Source organism: Macrobrachium rosenbergii, chromosome 28 (assembly GCF_040412425.1).
Source record: "Macrobrachium rosenbergii isolate ZJJX-2024 chromosome 28, ASM4041242v1, whole genome shotgun sequence".
Lineage (NCBI taxonomy): Eukaryota > Metazoa > Arthropoda > Malacostraca > Decapoda > Palaemonidae > Macrobrachium > Macrobrachium rosenbergii.
This window is the reverse complement of record NC_089768.1, coordinates 26210001-26231035: the sequence shown is the minus strand read 5'-3', so window position 1 is coordinate 26231035 and position 21035 is coordinate 26210001. Positions and strand designations below refer to the sequence as shown.

At 32.5% G+C, this 21035-nt stretch overlaps 1 long non-coding RNA gene across 2 annotated transcripts in view; it reads right to left on the bottom strand.

The window, feature by feature from the left end:
* Positions 1-21035, bottom strand: part of LOC136854143 (uncharacterized) — a 198370-nt gene that overhangs the window by 31731 nt on the left and 145604 nt on the right. For both annotated transcript variants that reach the window (XR_010857645.1, XR_010857644.1), the window contains exon 4: positions 20848-20904. This is a non-coding gene — a long non-coding RNA (uncharacterized lncRNA). The remainder of the gene's footprint in view (positions 1-20847; positions 20905-21035) is intronic.

Here is a 21035-nt window from a genome sequence, read left to right as displayed (position 1 = left end):
TCACCTTAGTGACCTCGAAAACTATGAATTAGACTCTAATACCTGTCATTTTCGGTTATTTTTACGTCACCCCTTCCCATCACCAACTCCTTTGGTGCCAGTGATGTCTTCCCCCCTACCCCCAAACAGTATTCTTTTCCAGATAGTAAGTCATATGTATACCGAAATGAGGTATGCTAAATTCGTAGAGTTAATTCAGTTACCAAGCCTACGGGCAGACCCAGCCCATTCCAAGGAAGCCCTTCCCATCCCCCACCCCCTTTGGTGCTAGTGATGTCTAACCCCCACAGTACTCTTTTCTAGATAGTAAGTCATATGTATACCAAGTTGGGTTGAAATTTCCCGATGTTTTTCAGAGTTATGATGGAACACACCACACACACACACACACACACACACACACACACACACACACACACATATATATATATATATGGTATAAAACAATATATATATATAGCCACCTCTCTATGGTAAAAAAAAATAACTTTTGAAAACTTACCATCGCATTCTTACATATTACTTTTCTCACGAAGGAAACAAAAATTATTCAAAATATTACGCATTAATTACAATTAGCTAGTTAACTTAAAATGAAATTTTTAAGAAAGCCTTAATATGTGATAGCTGAAACGGAAGTAAGTATGTATAAACGCGTGTAAGAACACGGGTGGCTTTATTTTTTTTTTTTAATTTAATGCTTACATCTCGACTGTATTCGTGTGTATATGTGCATAAATGAAAAAAAGTTCGAAACAAAAATACCTTGTTTTCATTTCAGGCAATTGCTTTACCAATCAGAGCATGACGGAACTGTTGACATGAACAATGATAAATTGCTCGAGGTTTCGAACAAAGGGGAAAAGCACTGAGAGTATATTGGTTCCATAAAATCATTTAATTGGAATGGCTGAAACCTCACGTTAAAGAAACAAATCAGCGTAGAAGACAAAGTATGGCTGTCATTGTTAACAAACTTTGATACAAAAAGAAGAACATATATATATATATATATATATATATATATATATATATATATATATATATATATATATATATATATATATATATATATATATATATATATATATATATATATATATATATATATATATATATATATATATATATATATATATATATATATATATATATATATATATATATATATATATATATATATATATATATACATATACATACATATATACATATATATATATATATATATATATATATATATATATATATATTCAGTTTCTTTTAGTGTCTGTCTTCCTGCCTTAATTTTTTTAAGCATGTATGAAAATGCAAAAGAACTGTTTTCTAAACACAATCTCCTTGAACGTTTTCGGGTGCCATACTTTAATATTATCTTTCACAAAAGTTTCCCGGCAAATCTCGTCATCCTAATACACCACATAACCTTTCCAGTCAGACATACACACTCTAGGTATAGACAGATAGATAGATAAATAGACAGATAGATAAATAAAAGGATATTATATATATTTTATTTCCAGATTGTGTGCGTATATGTCAAGAGGGAACTAACTTTCCTCGCCATAGCTTTTAGCGGCTGTTGTGCTCTGGGACAAGTTTCTCTAAAGAATAGAGCTAGACAACCTTCTGTCGAAAGTAATCTGAGTTAACTCCTAAATGCGCCCAAGGAAAAAACTACCCGGGAATTTCAGAAAGCGTCCTGGGCTTAAATTTATCAAATGACTTATCTTTCTTTACACGTATAAGAAAGCTCTTGTCATATATGAATATCGCAGCTTTGGGATTCAAATTACTTTGTTCAGTAAGTGTCAATCACGGACTCTTTTTAAGATTTCATTAAGTACACTTTCCCGACGAGAAGAGGGGATATAATGATTTAACTTGGTCTAATTATTCCTGCAGACAAGGGAAGAAGTTTTGTCTGTCCGCAGAATAATAAAAAAGACTACTAGTCGGTATCTTAACTGTTGGAGTAACAGTATAACTATTACAATGTAAATTTCCATCATAAAGAACAACAACAACGACAACAACAACAACAACAACAACAACAACAACAACAATAATAATAATAATAATAATAATAATAATAATAATAATAATATGCGTAATAATAACAACAGCGGATAATTCATACATAGATATTAACGATGAAATTCAGTGTTAAAACTTGGATTGGAAAAAAAAGTTAATATACGTTAAAAATACGTTCTATTTTCCAAATTACTTTATGAAAAACAATACAATCATTAATCGCTGACATACACTGAACACCTCGTGACTGATATTCTCTTTTTCCACTATTAAGATAAACATTTCTTGTATCAGACTTTGTTATTGTATGTTTAATAATTTATGAGTGTTAATTATCGTTCGCATGAAAATACATGACACACGAAATCATCCTGTTACTCAGCCCTTAAGCAATTTCCACTTCTATATACTAGTGATAGTAGTCATTGAGACGATCAAAGGAAAATCCGTATCCTTGAAGTGATATTTTGAAAGTGATAGCATTTCGAGGATTCATCTCCTTGATGAATGGAGTTAATGCGAAAGGTAAAGGGGAAGTCACTGGAAAACTTAAACGGAGAGAGAGAGAGAGAGAGAGAGAGAGAGAGAGAGAGAGAGAGAGAGATGGAATTTTCTGTATTGCAAGTCACGTTAACTAAATATATATGTATGTATGTATTGTATGTATGAATGTACACATTCATATGAATACAGATTACATGTACTTATGTATCCTATAATATAGTTATATGCATATATATATACTGTAAAATATATATATATATATATATATATATATATATATATATATATATATATATATATATATATATATATATATATTTATATATACATATATATACATATACAGTATATATGTGTATATATATATATATATATATATATATATATATATATATATATATAAAATATTAAGCCACAACTATCCCATAATATCGAATTCACCATACCTTGAAAATAAATAACACTTGAGGGGAATTATAAGTGCATCCGTCCCGGCCAGGATTCGAACTTGGGCCAAAGGTTTAGATACAGTACCAGACGGCCGACTTGACAAGAGCTAATAGTAAAGAAGGGAAGAAAACTGAGGACAAGAGATCACCCTCCCATTGATATCAGAGAGAGAGAGAGAGAGAGAGAGAGAGAGAGAGAGAGAGAGAGAGAGATTTTCACAGCTGTAAAAAACCTTTAGCACAATTGTTAGAAATTTAACAATAGCAATGCACCTGCCCTCTTTCCAAACTGATCACTAGGGAGAGGCCGAAAAGTATCATAACATTAATAAATCTCATTACTGGTATCCTTAGAAACACTGACGCATTCTCCTTCACTTTATGGCTTGTTATGCTAGCAGAGGTCCAAGGGCCTCCCATCCCTATCGGTCCCCTTCCCGCCACCCCGAATATTTCTAAAAGCCTCGACTATTAAAATGAGTTGATACTTTAGAATACAATAGAATATAGAATTTAGGCCTCAGGAACGTTAGGTATATCTTAGTTTAACCACACCACTGAGCTTTAGGCCTCAAGACAACGCTGGGACCTATAAGGTCATTCAGCGCTGAAAGGGAAACTGATAGTGAGAAGGTTTGAAAGGTATAACAGGAGGAAAACCTCACAGCTGCACAACTGTTAGGAGAAGGTGGAAAGTCAGATGGAAGAAAGACAAAGTGAACGGCGGTACAGCAAAAGTGATGAAAAAGATTGCAGCTTGGGACCGAAAGGACGCTGCAAAGACCCTTTAGTAACGCCTCCAGTGCACCACGTGAGGTGCACTGACAGCACTACCCTTCCGCGGAGAAGCTGCTATTGTGATTTATGTTTCACAATTGTCATTACAGCAAAATAAGCGTAACAGAAATTCATACAGATTTTTGCTTTAACGTGCAGTAATATTTTTTTCTTTGAATATAATTTTAAAATTTCTTAGCCGTTTTATTAAAAAGTAAAACGTCTTGTTCATCAACCATTTGCTACTTCCATTTTGTCGGTAACGCGTTATTTCTCTTGGCACGGCTGTCTACTTTTTTTTTTATTTGAATATTACTGAAACTACAAAACTTACAAAGTACAAAAATGGAATGCACTATAAATAAAAATTATTTCATGAAAAATGTATTCGTCAATGAAAAACAAATATAAATGAGAAACAACAGGCAGGAAATGTAGTCATATCTTTCCGAATCCGCTATAATGACGATGAATAATTGTTTTGACGGTGCGCAAAATATTGTTTTTTGATACGCGATTTCATTTCCATTCGTGACATGGAATACATTGATCATAAATGCGTAATTCTTCTAGTTTATTTCCTTTGTAGACAAAAATTTTCAATGTGCAATATTCAAGAGATAAAGAGAAAGACTCAAATGTATTGTTTAGAAAGTACGCTGAAAAGATTTTTTTTTTTTTATTCTCCTTGCGTAAAATGAACGGAACACAAAACATGGTTCCATGTAAACTGTTTTAACGGCTATACTGATAAATAAAGTTAAAAAGTTTTGCTAATTATAATTATTATTTCATTTATAATTGTATAACCTACGTTTTTGGGGGATAATAACATGTACAAGGAGACTATTATAAAATACAGGTGAAAACGCCTAATCGGAGAAATACGGCGATAATAACAATTAATGATTCATTCATTTTTCGACATGGCGATATTTCTGCCTTTTATTCGTGTTCGAAATAAAACCCGAAAAAAATAGGAGTCATCCCGCTTTCAAACGGAGTCAAGGCTTAGCCAATAAATCATTTTTCATATTTCAGGTGGATATTACAAACGATTTTTTACGTGGTAATTCTGCATAGTCCCCAAATATATATCTAAAAAAAATAAATGACAAACGAAGCAAAGAATTGTTGAAAATAACGGAATACAAAAGGTACCATCAATGCTTTTTTTTTCCTCTAAATTTTATATATTATAACAAAAGTATTTCGCAGTCTTCATTTCCTTTCGCAAAAGGAAATGCTTTTTCATATAATATTTTCGGGACATCACAAAGATATTTTATTTCAGTAACGAAATTACATATATATATTTGCATATATTTGCAAATGGAAATATTTTGTCAACGAGTCTTTGTTCCAACTAAATGACAGAGTACCCAAATAAAGCATGTTTGATAAAAACATGGTATGTATACAAATACGTCTTATTTTTCAAAAAAGAACGAATTCACTGAAACCCAGTCCATAATAATTTTGTTTAAAAGAGTACTAACTGCCACGATTAAGGAAATTGAAATAAATATGAAATGAAACTGGGATATGTGAACGCTAAGGAAACACGTTGAACTGGGCCTCAGAAATACACCGATATTCAAATATTTAAGAAAGGTGAATTTATAGTAACATTAAAGAAATGTGAATTTATAGTAACACTCTACTGATTAGATGCACAGTCAGGCATCAAGAAGAAATTATGTTATTCGCTTTTGATTTTGGTGTTTTTGAAAAACATTCCACACACACTTTATCCAGAAACCATTAGAGCAACAGGAATGATATATAGGGAGCACAGAAAAAATACGTTGAGACATACACCAAGAAAATTATTTTCCATATATTTATAGGTTTAACTGAACTCCTAATGAACTGCTTGCGAAAGATCCACGAGCTCCATTTCTCGTTTTTGATTAGCTATTCCTTGAGCCTCTTTCGAAATGGTATCATGTATCTTCCTTAATAACTCTTCTTTAATGATGGCAAAGTTCTGTCAAAGCGTAAGATGATATTTTGCGGTCATTAAGGTCTGAAAGCTGTCAGTCTCCATCCTCTACAAGTTTTTTTAATATTTTTGTGTTTGGCGATATTCGCGTGTGTGTGTGTGTGTGTGTGAGAGAGAGAGAGAGAGAGAGAGAGAGAGAGAGAGAGAGAGAGAGAAGAGAGAAGAGAGAGAATAATCAAGGAATAATCGTGAACATGTTTATATATACTGAATATATATATATATATATATATATATATATATATATATATATATATATATATATATATATATATATATATTCATATATATATATATATAACATATACTGTATGTATATATATATATATATATATATATATATATATATATATATATATATATATATATATATAATATATATATAAATGTAAATATATATATGCATATATATATATATATATATATATATATATATATATATATATACATATATATATGTGTGTGTGTGTGTGTGTATTATTATAAATATTATCTGTTCCCGTCTCTCCAGCCTATTATCTTAGTGTCTAGATTTCTTTGAGGTTGGAGCAGACCAAATGGGGGTAGAGTATGGGGTCCTAACCCTCCTTGTGAGGAAGAAGCAAATTAAGGACTAGGCTGAATATTCTAACCATACGATCTGCTTTTCTGCGACCACTCTTGCTGGGCGTTAATTTGCTTCCCAGACCCCTGAGGATTCGCTCCGCCCTACAAAGTTAAGGGAGGCCCAACACACCAGAATTCGGTCTCACTTCCCCGCTAGTCACCAAGGCGAAAAGTCCCCCTTAGCACCAGTCCTTGGCGCCTTGTCTTTGTATGCTGGTAGCCACGTGTGTGTAATTGTTAAGCCAGGCTGACTGAATCAACCTCATTGCAATCGAGCTAAACTGCACAGATGTTATAGTGTCTGCTTCTTTCAGTAGAATCTCTCATTTTTTTCCTTGTTTCAGTATTTCCACTCTTCCAAGTTAAAGCCCCTTTGTCTACAAACCTAGCATGTGCATTTCACTCATGACTTAAGATCAATACTGAATAAATTTTGCTCAGTGATATAAGTTAAAGCATTCCCCATTGTGTTAAACTCGTGCTAATCAAATCTAGAGTAATACTTTCCTCCATGGTGAAAAATTATTTTGAGTGAGAGAATCTTTTGTGTCTATGAATGCTTATCTGGAAATCTTTTCCAGAGTCTGGTTATCTGGCCCCTTGTGTTCTGCAACCTGCACCTTGTGAACGTTTGCTTTAGAAGAATTCGAGATAACTTCTGAAATTGATAGTTGTCGAGAGCCAAGTGTTACAGCTCCGTCAAGCATTACCATTGCAGAATATTCATTTCATTGTAGAAACCAGTTACTGAAGAGTTGTTATAAGATTCTTGTTGTTCTCTTTTGTTGGGCTGTAGCCTAACCAGATTATTTCCATTCCATTTGTAACTATAACTGCTGTGGAACACTGAGCGTGCAACTGATGGTTGGATTGCAAGCCTGCCAAGGTTAATTCTAGTTGTTTGAGTTATGTAAATATAGTAATAAAGATAACCACTGGTTTCCTGGCGACCTACCATTCTTTTGCTTGCTTAAATATAATTACAAGGTAAGTGGGATCACTATTTGCATTTATTGCTTACCTACTGGGATCCTGGTGTTGGCCCATAAGGCAAACCACAATTAAAATTCATTCCTAATCTTCCAACTCAACCCAGCACGTAACAATATATATATATATATATATATATATATATATATATATATATATATATAATATATATATATATATGTGTGTGTGTGTATATATATATATATATAATATACTCGTATATGTGTATATATATACATATATATATATAAATATATATATATATATATATATATATATATATATATATATATATATATATATATATATATATATATATATATATATATATGTTTAGATGTATGAACTATATATATTGGGAAATTTGTAGTCTGGCGGTTATGGCCTGAAATCAACGCCAAATTAAGTTTCCACTGTTTACTCTGGGAAATCTACATGCACGTCAGTGCAGTGCCACGTACAGGGAAATTCATTCTCGTTAACATAATCTATCGAAAAGAATGAAAATATTAGCCAGACTTTTTGTAGGCAATGTTGCTGTAAACCGACTTACTTATGCTTCATCGCCTTATCCTCGAATATCTAGACTCAATGTTTAATAAGTAGAGAAAATGCATGCCAGATTAAGACATAACAATTCATGTGACCTACTTCCCTGGACATATACTCGTACATACCATGACCAGTTTTTTTTCCATTAGAGGTAAGACGCTTTGAAAACTACGGGGTAATTTTGCTGACTCAAGAAAATTTATCATAAGTGGATGAAAAGGTCATTTAAGGAGACATATTTTTTTAAAGACATAACAAGATAAAACTAGTAAAAAATGCGCCGAAGTTTCTTCCGCGTAATCGAGTTGTCTGTACAGCGTATAATACTGTACAAAGCTATCAGCTACCACCGGCCACCACTCAGTTGCTTCCCAGATGCGGTCAGGTGAAGGTGAGTCGCACGCCCCCGGAAAGCGCTGCCAGACGAACGATCCATGGCTAAACTTAACCATAAATAAGATAAAAACTACTGAGGCTAGAGGGTTGCAATTTGGTGTGTTTGATGATTGGAGGGTGAATGATTAACATACCAATTTGCAGCCTTCTAGCCTCAGTAGTTCTTAAGATCTGAGGTAGGACAAAAAAGTGTGGATTAACAGGCAAAGCTGTCACAATAGTTTTCTTTTACAGAAAACTATAAAAGTTCCTACTGAAAACTTTTCCTGTATGCTACATTTATGAAAGACAAAGTGAAGGAAATGTGGTGATTCGTGACTCATGACAGAGGAACGGTAATGTTCAAAGAAATTTTTCATCAGACAGAGCCGAAATGTTAACGCATTAAACTGCTTGCGAAAGCACTCAGGGATCCATTTCTCGCTTTTGATTACCTGTGTCATGAGACCCCCCAGTCATGGTTCGTATGTCTTCTTTAATTTCTCTCCTTCAGTGATGGTAAAAGGATGCCAAAGTGCAGGATGATATTTAGCTGACTATTATATCGTGAAGACTTGGTTTTATGCACTTAACGACTATACAGTACTTGATTACGAATAATGTATTTATCCCAAATAATACTCGGTCAAGTATACTTCGGCTACTTGTGTTCGACTGCTTGACCCTCCTACACGAGAGAGAGAGAGAGAGAGAGAGAGAGAGAGAGAGAGAGAGAGAGAGAGAGAGAGAGAGAGAGAGAGAGAGAGAGTGTTCGAACCCCGCAACTACAGGAGATCATAACCTCTCTAAAATTCATCATATTCTCAAGTATACGTCTTTACAAGTTTAACAGAACTGCTTACACAAGGATACATTTATACACATACAAAGATATAATATATATATATATATATATATATATATATATATATATATATATATATATATATATATATATATATATATATATATATATATATATATATATATAATTTGTATGTGTATGAATGTATATATGAATGCATATTATATATTGTGTGTGTGTATATATATATATATACATCATATATATATATATATATATATATATATATATATATATATATATATATATATATATATATATATATATATAGAGAGAGAGAGAGAGAGAGAGAGAGAGAGAGAGAGAGAGAGAGCGAGAGCCGAGAGTTTTTCTTACCCTGACATTAGGGTCCCTCAAGTTTCGCGTTGCTTATCTTTGCCGTCACTTCCTCTCGGATGTCTGTTTTTTTTTATTATAAGGTTCACGCCCCTCCTCCAGTCTATTCCAGGAAGTACTTACACAAGTAAGTGGTCTCTTGAAGTTATGCTTGGAACCACTAGCGGATCCAGGGCACGTGCCCCCACCATGAAAAAAATGACAAAATAATAATTTTGAAGATTTAGATAATAATAACATAACAGAGATATAAAAATGGGTAAAATAAAAAATCTATGATAGAAATATTTAAGAGAAAAAAATAATAATAACAATAATAAGAATAATAATCTTAACGATAATATTAACGGATTTGGTATTTCCTGACAGAACAGGCGATTGTTGTACATTTCTTAATTTCTACTTATATAGTATATATATATATATATATATATATATATATATATATATATATATATATATATATATATATATATATATATATATATATATATATATATACATATACACACATATATATTGCATATATATATATATATATATATGTGTGTGTGTGTGTGTGTGTGTGTGTATGTATGTCTTAATATGAAAATTAGTGCCCAGCCCATGGAATTTTTCTGGATCCGCTAATGCTTGGAACCAAGTAGATATACAACTGACTTTTTTTCAGGTTCTCGTAAATGTTTGAGATTCCATTTCTGTCACAGAGTCGACATTCTCTCATTTCATTTGGAACAGCAACCTTTTGCCTTTGCGGTTATTTATACATAAAATTTGTATGTCTATATTTCTGTATATTTTGAAGTGGAACCTTCGCTCATTCCATCATGTTTAGAGATTCGACCCCCATAAATAATGATTGCACTTAAAAGTTCACCAAAAGATATTGTGCACTATGCTATGTTCGTATGAAGGAAAAACCTTTTCCTATGAACTCATGAGAAAAGATTACGACGATCGGTGTTATACAAACATATTCAAAATCATATTGCTTATTTAAGCCAGACAGCGATTCATATCCCCCAGAAGGGTTTCTCAATATTTCCAAAGCACCCAAGCCAACTACCGTGCTGTTCTTTATTATTCCGTCCAGTTCATACGCATCAAAGACGTTAACAGAGCGTCACAAAGGGTAAAATAGCATTTAATACTGAACATTTAGTCCTGACGCAGCAACGCCGCTCAACCGTCACAGCAAATTCAAATAACCATCCTGGAACACAACAGGTACTAAAAATCTCGCAATAATTCCTCTCTTTGTCTCGACTTGATCCGGTAGGATTTTATACATCGGTGAATGCCTCGTGTTTGTCATACGAGTCCCTTCACAATCTCTCAGTGAATATGCATTTCCTCTCACCCTTTTCTTTTTGGAGAGTTTTTCTTTCAGTGTCACAAGCTACTAATCGAAATCATTTTATGTTTCATTAAATCATTCTTGAAATTCACAAATGTTGTTGTGTAAATGATTAACCCTATGTTTCATGAATAATTATTTGGAATTTGATAAATCCATTCACTGCTTGGGAACAATATTACTGAGGAATAGAATAAGCTGTTATATCTGTCATGCATGCACACTGCAGTGCTCTACCTTGAAAATATTTCGCAGTGTTACTGCATCGGTCGTTTTCTTCGATTTCAACTTTTGCATCGTTGGTGATTTTCAGCTTCATTCAGATCTGCTTTGATTGTTTACCTGTTGGGGCATCTGAGTTGCCCTTTGTACTACTCAGGTGTCTTATGTTTAGTATTATAAAGGATAGGGACTATACAGACACTCATTGTGAATAATGTCAAAAGGAAGCCCCTTTGAATGCAGCGATATTTTTTCAGTGTTGCGTTATTAATAACGAAGATGCTTGTTTTACCTTTCTTTAGCCGCAATATGACCATCAGATGTTGTGACCAATAAAATAAAACAATTAAGACATCAAAATGCAAACGAAACTGAATAAAATCCAGTCATAAAAGTTATTAAATATTTTACGGGTTTTCACTTATATAACATAATAGTCGATAGCTACTTGTGCAAATTTACAGATCACGAAAATAGGAATTTTGTAAATCCCTTGCCCACTGAAAACATCTACTCTCCTTATATGCACTGATTTTGCTTAAAATAACCAGCCCCCACCACCAAAAAAAAAATTACGCAGTACGTCTCATCCCACAGTTTGAGCTTCTCTTGAAATAGAGAAAGACGACTGCTCCATGATCACTAATTTTGCTAACACAGCAGCAGTAGTGGCTAGGACCTTTTGAAAATATCAAAACCGCCCGGTTAGTAAAATTTTTTTACCAAGTTCTAATTTTACAGTAAGGATAAAAGGATACGGAAGCTACAGCACTGAAGCAAATGCCAAACAGATCTGGCGAGCGTGGGGCGGAGTAGACAGTTACAGCAATAAGGACTGGTCCATGATGTCTCAAGAAGGAAGGTACTGAGGCTTACTTGAAAAATGACGCTGGAAACAATGTAAAACAGTGCTACTCTAAAATGAGGCGCATTGCTACTTAAGCATGAACCGTTTGGTAAATGAAAATTAAACCGCACTCAGGGACATTTACTGATGATGAAATAAATCTATATGTAATATGGTAAAATGTATAGTCCTTAAAATAATAAAAATGGACAAGCATCGGTAAAGAAAGACTTCAACTTAAAGACGCGATTCCAACGCATCATCTGCGTGAGAAAAGTGCATTACTTTGAACTTAACTTTGGTGCATTACGGAGCTGCATTACACACATAGGACAATCCGACAAAAACCGCAAATGTGTGAGTGAAAAACCTACAAATATTCAAAAAAGTATGAAAATTAGGTTCGTACTCCTAATTCAGACTAGTATTCTTTAAAAATTTACAGCTTTAATATTCTTTGCAATGTTACAGCGTTCTCTCTCTCCTTCTTTCTATCACTTTGAACCAATGCCTCGTTCAGTTAATGGGATATTATGTTGTCGATATAAAGGATGCGAATCTCCTTGATGACTTGAAATCGAGATAATAAGCAATCTCTCTCTCTCTCTCTCTCTCTCTCTCTCTCTCTCTCTCTCTCTCTATATATATATATATATCTATATATATATATATATATATATATATATATATATATATATATATATATATATATATATATATATATATATATATATATATATATAAACTGACTGACTGATATAATGGAGGTAACACAGTCAGAGCTTCGAGATATGAAGCAATCTCTCTCTCTCTCTCTCTCTCTCTCTCTCTCTCTCTCTCTCTCTCTCTCTCTCTCTCTACTCGCCTTCGCCATTCTATCTCCGTCCCGAACCAAACATCTAAGCATCCTCGAAACCCTTCTTTTTTAATTTACCAATAGAAGAGATAAAAGCTCCCGCTTTGAAGGACTGAATACGAAATATTGGGATGCCTTTCCCTTTCGCAGGTGTAGCAAATGATGGTTCGTGTATCGTTGTTCAAATTACAATCGCTCTGTTTCCTTTTTTCAGTTTTCTGTAAAAGAAAGCTACTGTGCCGCACTTTTTCCGTCCGCCCTCAGATCTTAAAATCTACTGAGGCTAGAGGGCTGCAAATTGATATGTTGATCATCCACCCTCCAATCATCAAACATACCAAACTGCAACCCTCTAGCCTTAGTAGTTTTTATTTTATTTAAGGTTAAAGTTAGCCATAATCGTGCGTCTGGCAACGATAATGGACAGGCCACCGACCGGGCCGTGGTTAATGTTTCATGCGCCGCGGCTCATACAGCATTATACCGAGACCACCGAAAGACAGATCTATTTTCGGTGGCCTTGATTATACGGTGTACAGAAAGCTCCGACTGCGCCGAAGAAACTTCGGCACATTTTTTACTTGTTTCTGTTTGTCTGTGATATGTACAAACAAAACTCTCTCTCTCTCTCTCTCTCTCTCTCTCTCTCTCTCTCTCTCTCTCTCTCTCTCTCTATATCTATATATATATATATATATATATGTATATATATATATATATATATATATATATATATATATATATATATATATATATATATATATATATATATATATATATATATATATATCTCAGTTGGTAGTACGGTGCAGTATGGAATGTTTTCCGTACTCCGTACCTGACTAAAATACCGTACCGTAATTTCGTGCCGTACCCTCAACTATTTTCCCGACCCGTACAGTACAGTAAAAATAATGTACCGAATTCCGTACTTTTATCGTACTATAAGCAAACTCAATCTACATCAGTAAAATCCCCTCTTTATGAAAATTTCAATGTTAACTGGTGTAAATTAGCAAAGGGAATTTATATGTACATGTGGATATATCCAGTTGGCATAATAATAATAATAATAATGATAATAATAATAATGATGATGATGCTGCTGAGTTGGCCGCTTCAGTAACTGCCAGTCTCAGAAGCGGCCAAATATGCATTAGTAATTGCTTAGTGATATATCCAAGCCTAAGGTACGGTACGGTACGGAATTTTGCCCATTTTTTCCGTACCTTAATCGTACCGTACATTGGTAAAATTATCGTACCACAATTCCGTAACGTACATATAGACTAAATATCAACCGTGCCTGTACCGTAATGCCAGCCTTGATATATATATATATATATATATATATATATATATATATATATATATATATATATATATATATATATATATATATATATATATATATATATATATATATCAAGTTCAAATGTACCAGGAGTGAATCAAATTATTATCTGGTAATACTAGACATATATTCACCAACCTTCCGTGACCTATGCTCTAGAGCAAAAAAAAATATTGTAATAAAGAGTAATTCTACTCCAGAATTTAATACCTTCTCCCTTTATCACATTTATTGGCGCAATTCTATTATATGTACTCGATACACTGTATGTTCCATTATTTTTTATCATAATAATACGTGATCAAAGCAAAATGCATAATAACATTCAGGTTGAAAACGAAGCTTTAATGTTTCCCTGGAAACGGTTGTAGGGGGGAGGAACTGGTGGTGTGAGCAAAAATGAGCAGGAATAAAAAAAAAAAAAAAAACTTAAGTTTGTGAATACAAAGAAATGGGCACTTCAATATTAATATTACTCAAAATAAAAGAGCCACCAACTTATCAGTCACGTGTCTACAGACTACATGCTTTCAATGTTTTTGTGCAAAAATTAATTATCTTGGTACAGAGAAGTAAATTACAAAACAGATAAAATAATATGTAAATAAAGATAAATACAAGATTAGCTCAACATATCAATAGACAATGATATCCTGAAATGTTATCAATAAAAAATAACGCACACAACCCAGTGTTCTTTGTCCTCAAACTTAACTGAGTTACCGCAAAATTTAGAACCTATCGTCGAGGAGATTAATCGCTTTATGGTTAGTTTATGACTTAATGGAGAATGACTGTCGCCGATAATGTCTGTTTTATGGCGGGGTAGTTCAAGAATTATGGCAAGATGATTAATGCATTATCATGCAACCAAAAAGTGTTTAAAAGTATTCGTGACTGACCAATGAAAACAAACCTACTGTGCCCACTTTACAAACCAAAGCTAATTTCAGCCAAAGGGGTTTTTACGGTGTAGTATCACGCCTCTCGAAAATTAAACAGTAATTACCCATAACGTATTTAATTTTCCCTCTCAGTTTATTGGATACAAAATATTCTTCATATTTCAATAAAAAAATCAAACGAAATTATTAATATAGAGCTTTTTATCAGTTAGTCTAAAACGCAGTAATAAAATGGTTTTAGCATCGAACGATGAAATGAATTATTCTCTCGACGAAAAATAATTAACTTGATGACAAAAACGTAAAGTAAAATTCAATAAATTAAATTTTGCATGCTGAAACAACGACCCACGCTCATGATCGCTGGACAGGAGATTACGGAACTTGCAGTCTTTGATGCTTAATTTGCAATAATTTAATATATGAATATTTTTATTTCATTTTCACATCTCCATTTCGTCCATCCTCTAAACAGGTAAAAAAATTTTCATGTTGATGTTTGCAATGACAATGCAATAACTGAGTCACACAGAAGCCGAGAGAACAGGGAAGAGGGTAATATTAGTTATTAATAAACTGCACTGAACGAATAGCTTGCTTTCATATACATTCAAAACAAATGCATGGTAAGATCTGAGATAAAATGGTATTGCACAATTTTCCATGGAAATTATAATATAACTTTGTTGGGAAGAAAATATCAATCAGTGGGGTTACAGAAGGCAAGAACTAAAAAGTTTGTACGAACATAATTAATACTGAGTGTTTATGAATATAAAGATCTACGGCTGTGGCTCCTGTTTATTACTACACCAAATAACATATATTACCGCATTGATCAAATTCGTGGTAACCTTTCACTTTTCATTAGCTACTGGTAAAACTGAAAATACTCAAGAGTAGGAACAATCATATTACCTTTCTGCATTTGGCTAGAAAACCTTTTGTGATATATCATGAGGTTCCACAATACTTCAAATCTCTAGTGGTTCTTTGTACACACACACACACACACACACACACACACACACACACACACATATATATATATATATATATATATATATATATATATATATATATATATATATATATATATATATATATATATATAAAACTAAAGTCCGCTGCTTTGAGTCGGATGTTAATAAACCAAGAAGGGCGCAGCACTGCACTGTCAGGGAAAAGCAATATCCAGTCACTTATGAAACAGAGTGGACGCTAACACAACTGTTTGATACGACTCCAGTCTTCCCCCAGAAGCTTTAAATGCCATGTAAACTCCTGCATGATGCATAAATATAACACTGCAAGCCCACTATCCTGAATGCTGAGATCTGAACAGGAAGTGCTGAGTCACACCTATTCTTTCCCTCACCTGCTCTTTCTGATTGGATAGAGGTTTAGACAGCCCAGGCGCACACCTAGAAGTATGAGGTTCTTGTTTTAAGTGCGTTAAGTGTTCACTTAAGGAAACTAAATCAACTGTATACGCGTAAAGGCTATCTTGGATTGTATAAGGCTGTGAAAATGATGTGGGTAAGCGGCCTCTTCTACCGACTGACTTAATTATCTGTGATGTGTGGGAAATGAAAAGCCAAAATGATTCGTGTGGTAAATAATTATTTAAAGATTTCTTAAATATTTGCTGTTATCCAGATATGTGGAGATTTTATATTTTCCATAATTTTTTTTTTTTTTTTTGCTTTGCCTTAATTTTCCAAAAAAAGAAAATCTGGTCCTATTCGTCTATTTTTTCCTCCGAAAAAGTTTGCAAAATGTTGTGGAGAGTGACACAGAAAATAAAAGCTTGTCACCAGTCTCACGCACATTTATTCGCCCAAAAACTGAGTTGAAAACCTAATTACATACTTGACAACTCCACTTCAAAGGACAACGAATAATAGAATTCGAATCACATTTCTCATAGGAATTACGATAAGCCGGTTCCAGCCCACGCCTGCCTCTCTCTCTCTCTCTCTCTCTATCTGTCTCTCCATATATATATATATATATATATATATATATATATATATATATATATATATATATATATATATATATATATATATATATATATATTATATAATATAAATATAGTTATGAAACTGAGAATATAGCCACATTCATAAAATAAGGAAAACGAAAGAGAAAACCTTGGGAATGTTGTGGGAAATCTTCAGAGCAAAATATTCTATGTTTTAGATTTTCCTTTCTGCCTTTTCCCATAGGCCATTGAATATGCCAGGAGAGTCTGAAATTTCCTTTCATACCCTGACCACGCCCCTTTCTCTCTCTCTCTCTCTCTCTCTCTCTCTCTCTCTCTCTCTCTCTCTCTCTCTCTGTATATAACTATCTGTATGTATTTATGTATGTATGTATATTTAAAAATTTCAAAAACTCAAGTACATATGCATACATATGCATATATATATATATATATATATATATATATATATATATATATATATATATATATATATATATAATATATATATATAAGTACGTGTATGTACGTATACATGTTTATACATGACACCAAAATAATGTATTTATATATTACAGTAAATTTAGCGATAAGAAGAGTATATATATATTATATATATAAGAATAGTATATATATATATATGTATATATATTATATATATAAGAAGATATATATATATATATATATATATATATATATATATATATATATATATGTATGTATATAATATTATTCTTATCGCTAAATTTACTGTAATATATAAATACATTAATATGGTGTCTTATGGCAATTCCATATTGTCATCCCTATTTTGTAATTTTTTTAAGTTTTCTGTTTCTCTCTACGTGATTTGTATACATACAAGGTAAGTACGCTGTTATTATTACTGTTGTCATGTTGGGAAGCTCGAAAATAAAATATCACTGGAAATTTTTATATCTTGTCTCTTTGATGATGTAAGGGTTCGTGAGGAAAGGAGGCAATTTCTCTTTCAATTGGAAACATTAATTCTCATCTGCATTAAGTTAAAATGGGAAAAAATTTCTTCTGTGCATTAGAATAAGATAATGATACTTTTACCGAATATCTTCAACATTTACTAAACAGGAAGACTCGTCTAAAATTCCGTTTTCTCCACTTTATATACGATTTAGAAAAAATGCACTGGCTTTTGTTACTTAAGGTATTGAATAAGAATATCTTAAATGCTGCACTATGCGCTTCGATTTTCCATTTTTTTATTCACTGCAAGCCTTTTTTCATTTACATTTTTCTTTTTTTCGAGGTAAGAATCTAATCTCAAGATGTTCCAGGATTTAGACATCGTTCCGTCAAGGTCAGTAAAAAGATACAACATTACAACGTCCAACACAACCTCACGTATATATATATATATATATATATATATATATATATATATATATATATATATATATATATATATATATATATATATATATATATATATATATATATATATATATATATATATATATATGGACATATATGAATTTTTATCATATCACCTTGACTTTTGTTCTACACAAACATAAAGCTACAAATGTCGTTTAATATCTAACTCGCCCCACTTCGGGAATATCGCCGTGGGGGAATTATAATTGATAAACGATTCGGTACCTGGGGCATGAACGCCTGACTTTATATATATTTACAAATCCGAAAAAGCCACTCAAAGCAGAAATAACTGTGGTGTTTAAGAGTATTTCATGTTCTATGATGAAAAACAAAGTATTGTTAGTTTCATCAGTACCATTCTAATAGATGAGCAAATAACAAGCAAATTTGCCAAGGAAGCCTCGTCTTGACCTAGGTTTTCCTACCTGGTATTTCATGTAAGTTAAGGAGAAAGGTTATCACGGTGAGAAATAATTGCAAAATAAAAAGGAACTTCACGTCTGTGATTTTTGTGATTGTGGAAACACTTGCCTGTTAGTGAACTGAACAGGCAACTGAGCGTGTCGAACAGTCACTGATCAACAAAGAGTGACTGATTGTCAGTCACTCGGGAAAATCCGTGAATTAGTTACTTAACAGTAGGTGAATAAGCTGTGTAATAAGTAAGCTAACTATGCCTTTCTCTCTTATATATATATATATGTATATATATATATATATATATATATATATATATATATATATATATATATATATATATATATATATATATATATATATATATATATATATATGTGTGTGTATGTATATAGTATATGTATGTATATAAGGTACTCGTTAGTAGCTACAAAGAGTTTCCTGTTAATTCAAAACCAAATTACTAAGAACGTCATGTGAAAGTTCCTTGATGATGTTCCATCAATTTACTTTGTCCACCGTAAAGTGATATTTATTAACATTCTCATTTAGTCTGGATTTCAAATTGTTTTTGTTTTGTGTTCCTGTTGCTTGTTCTTCGTCAGGTGATGAGGACGTACTTTTAATTTGAGTGATGCTAATCCAGATATCTACGATACCTTTTGAAATAAAATTTTGTCATCGTTTATATCATATACAGACTGCTACACAATGTTATGAGTATCTATTTATAAAAATGTTACGTTTACACTGACTATATTCATTTGATCTTATAATGGACATGAAATACTTGGATTTTAACAACGTAAGTTGCAAACGCTAGAATTCCGAGCAGTGAGGCAATGTGCTTTTATTTGCGCATTTGCATGCGGATTTACTAAACAAAACAGTAATGGACAGATAAAAATAAAATTTCATTCTCTGCAAAATATATATATATATATATATATATATATATATAAAATATATATATATATATATATATATATATATATATATATATATATATATATATATATATATATATATATATATATATATATATATATATATATATATATAAAATGGGCAAAAACGAAAGGCTTGAACCATGAAAATCACGAGAGCTCCCTTTTTGGCAGAGGGACGGGAGCTTGGGGAATTTCATTCCATAATGGAACAATATTATTTCAATTACGGTGTCATTTCCCTTAATGGCGTGTGTCATTATCAATGGTGAGACGTCATGAGAAAGAAATAAAAGAATGGAATTGCCATTGTCCGCACCGGTGCGACGTCCTCGGTTTCAACTGCCCGTGGAATGAGGCTAAATCGCATGGCACGTTTACTTTTCACTTTATATATTAAATCCGTTTTTCTTCGGCTTCGTCTGGCATTTGAAATGTCAGAGGAAAAAAAAAAGACCACACATCCGAATTGAAATGGTCTTAGCAATTTCAGGGCAGTGCTTAAGCACTGCTATTTTTCGAAGGACAACGAACTAGAAAAAAAAAAAAAAAAATATATATATATATATATATATATATATATATATATATATATATATATATATATATATATATATATATATATATATATATATATATATATATATATATAACGCCGCATAAGCTACTAATAAACATAAACCAACCACAGCATCAACGGAAGCTGGAATAGCAGCACTCGATGGACAACAGTGCCTTCCCGTTAACGAAGACTTAAAATCAATATTTCTAAGCACATAAAAGTCCAACTTTATATGTCTAATTTATACGAATACATGAAATAAAGGAAAACCCTTGACCTTTGGCCTTTAGTACTCGATAGACGTAATTATTTGAGAAAAGCCGTTATAACCTATAACGATGAAACGGTTACAACATTCCGAAATTTAATTGTGTTGACACACAAGCAGACAAAGGTAAAATGTATATCTTCCCAACTTTGCTAACAAAGGAAACACCATAACACTGCAACAAACCACGAGCAACAAGGAAGGCTAACTTACCTCGTAAAATTCGTTGTCGAACTGAAGACCCCGCTATGAATAATTACGGTCCGAAACCTGCCAATGAAAAAACATCAGGTTATTAGGTATAAAGGAAATCTGGTATTCTGAGCGCGATATTAAAATCACATGCAGCGATTGTGTGTGTGTGTGTGTGTGTGTGAGAGAGAGAGAGAGAGAGAGAGAGA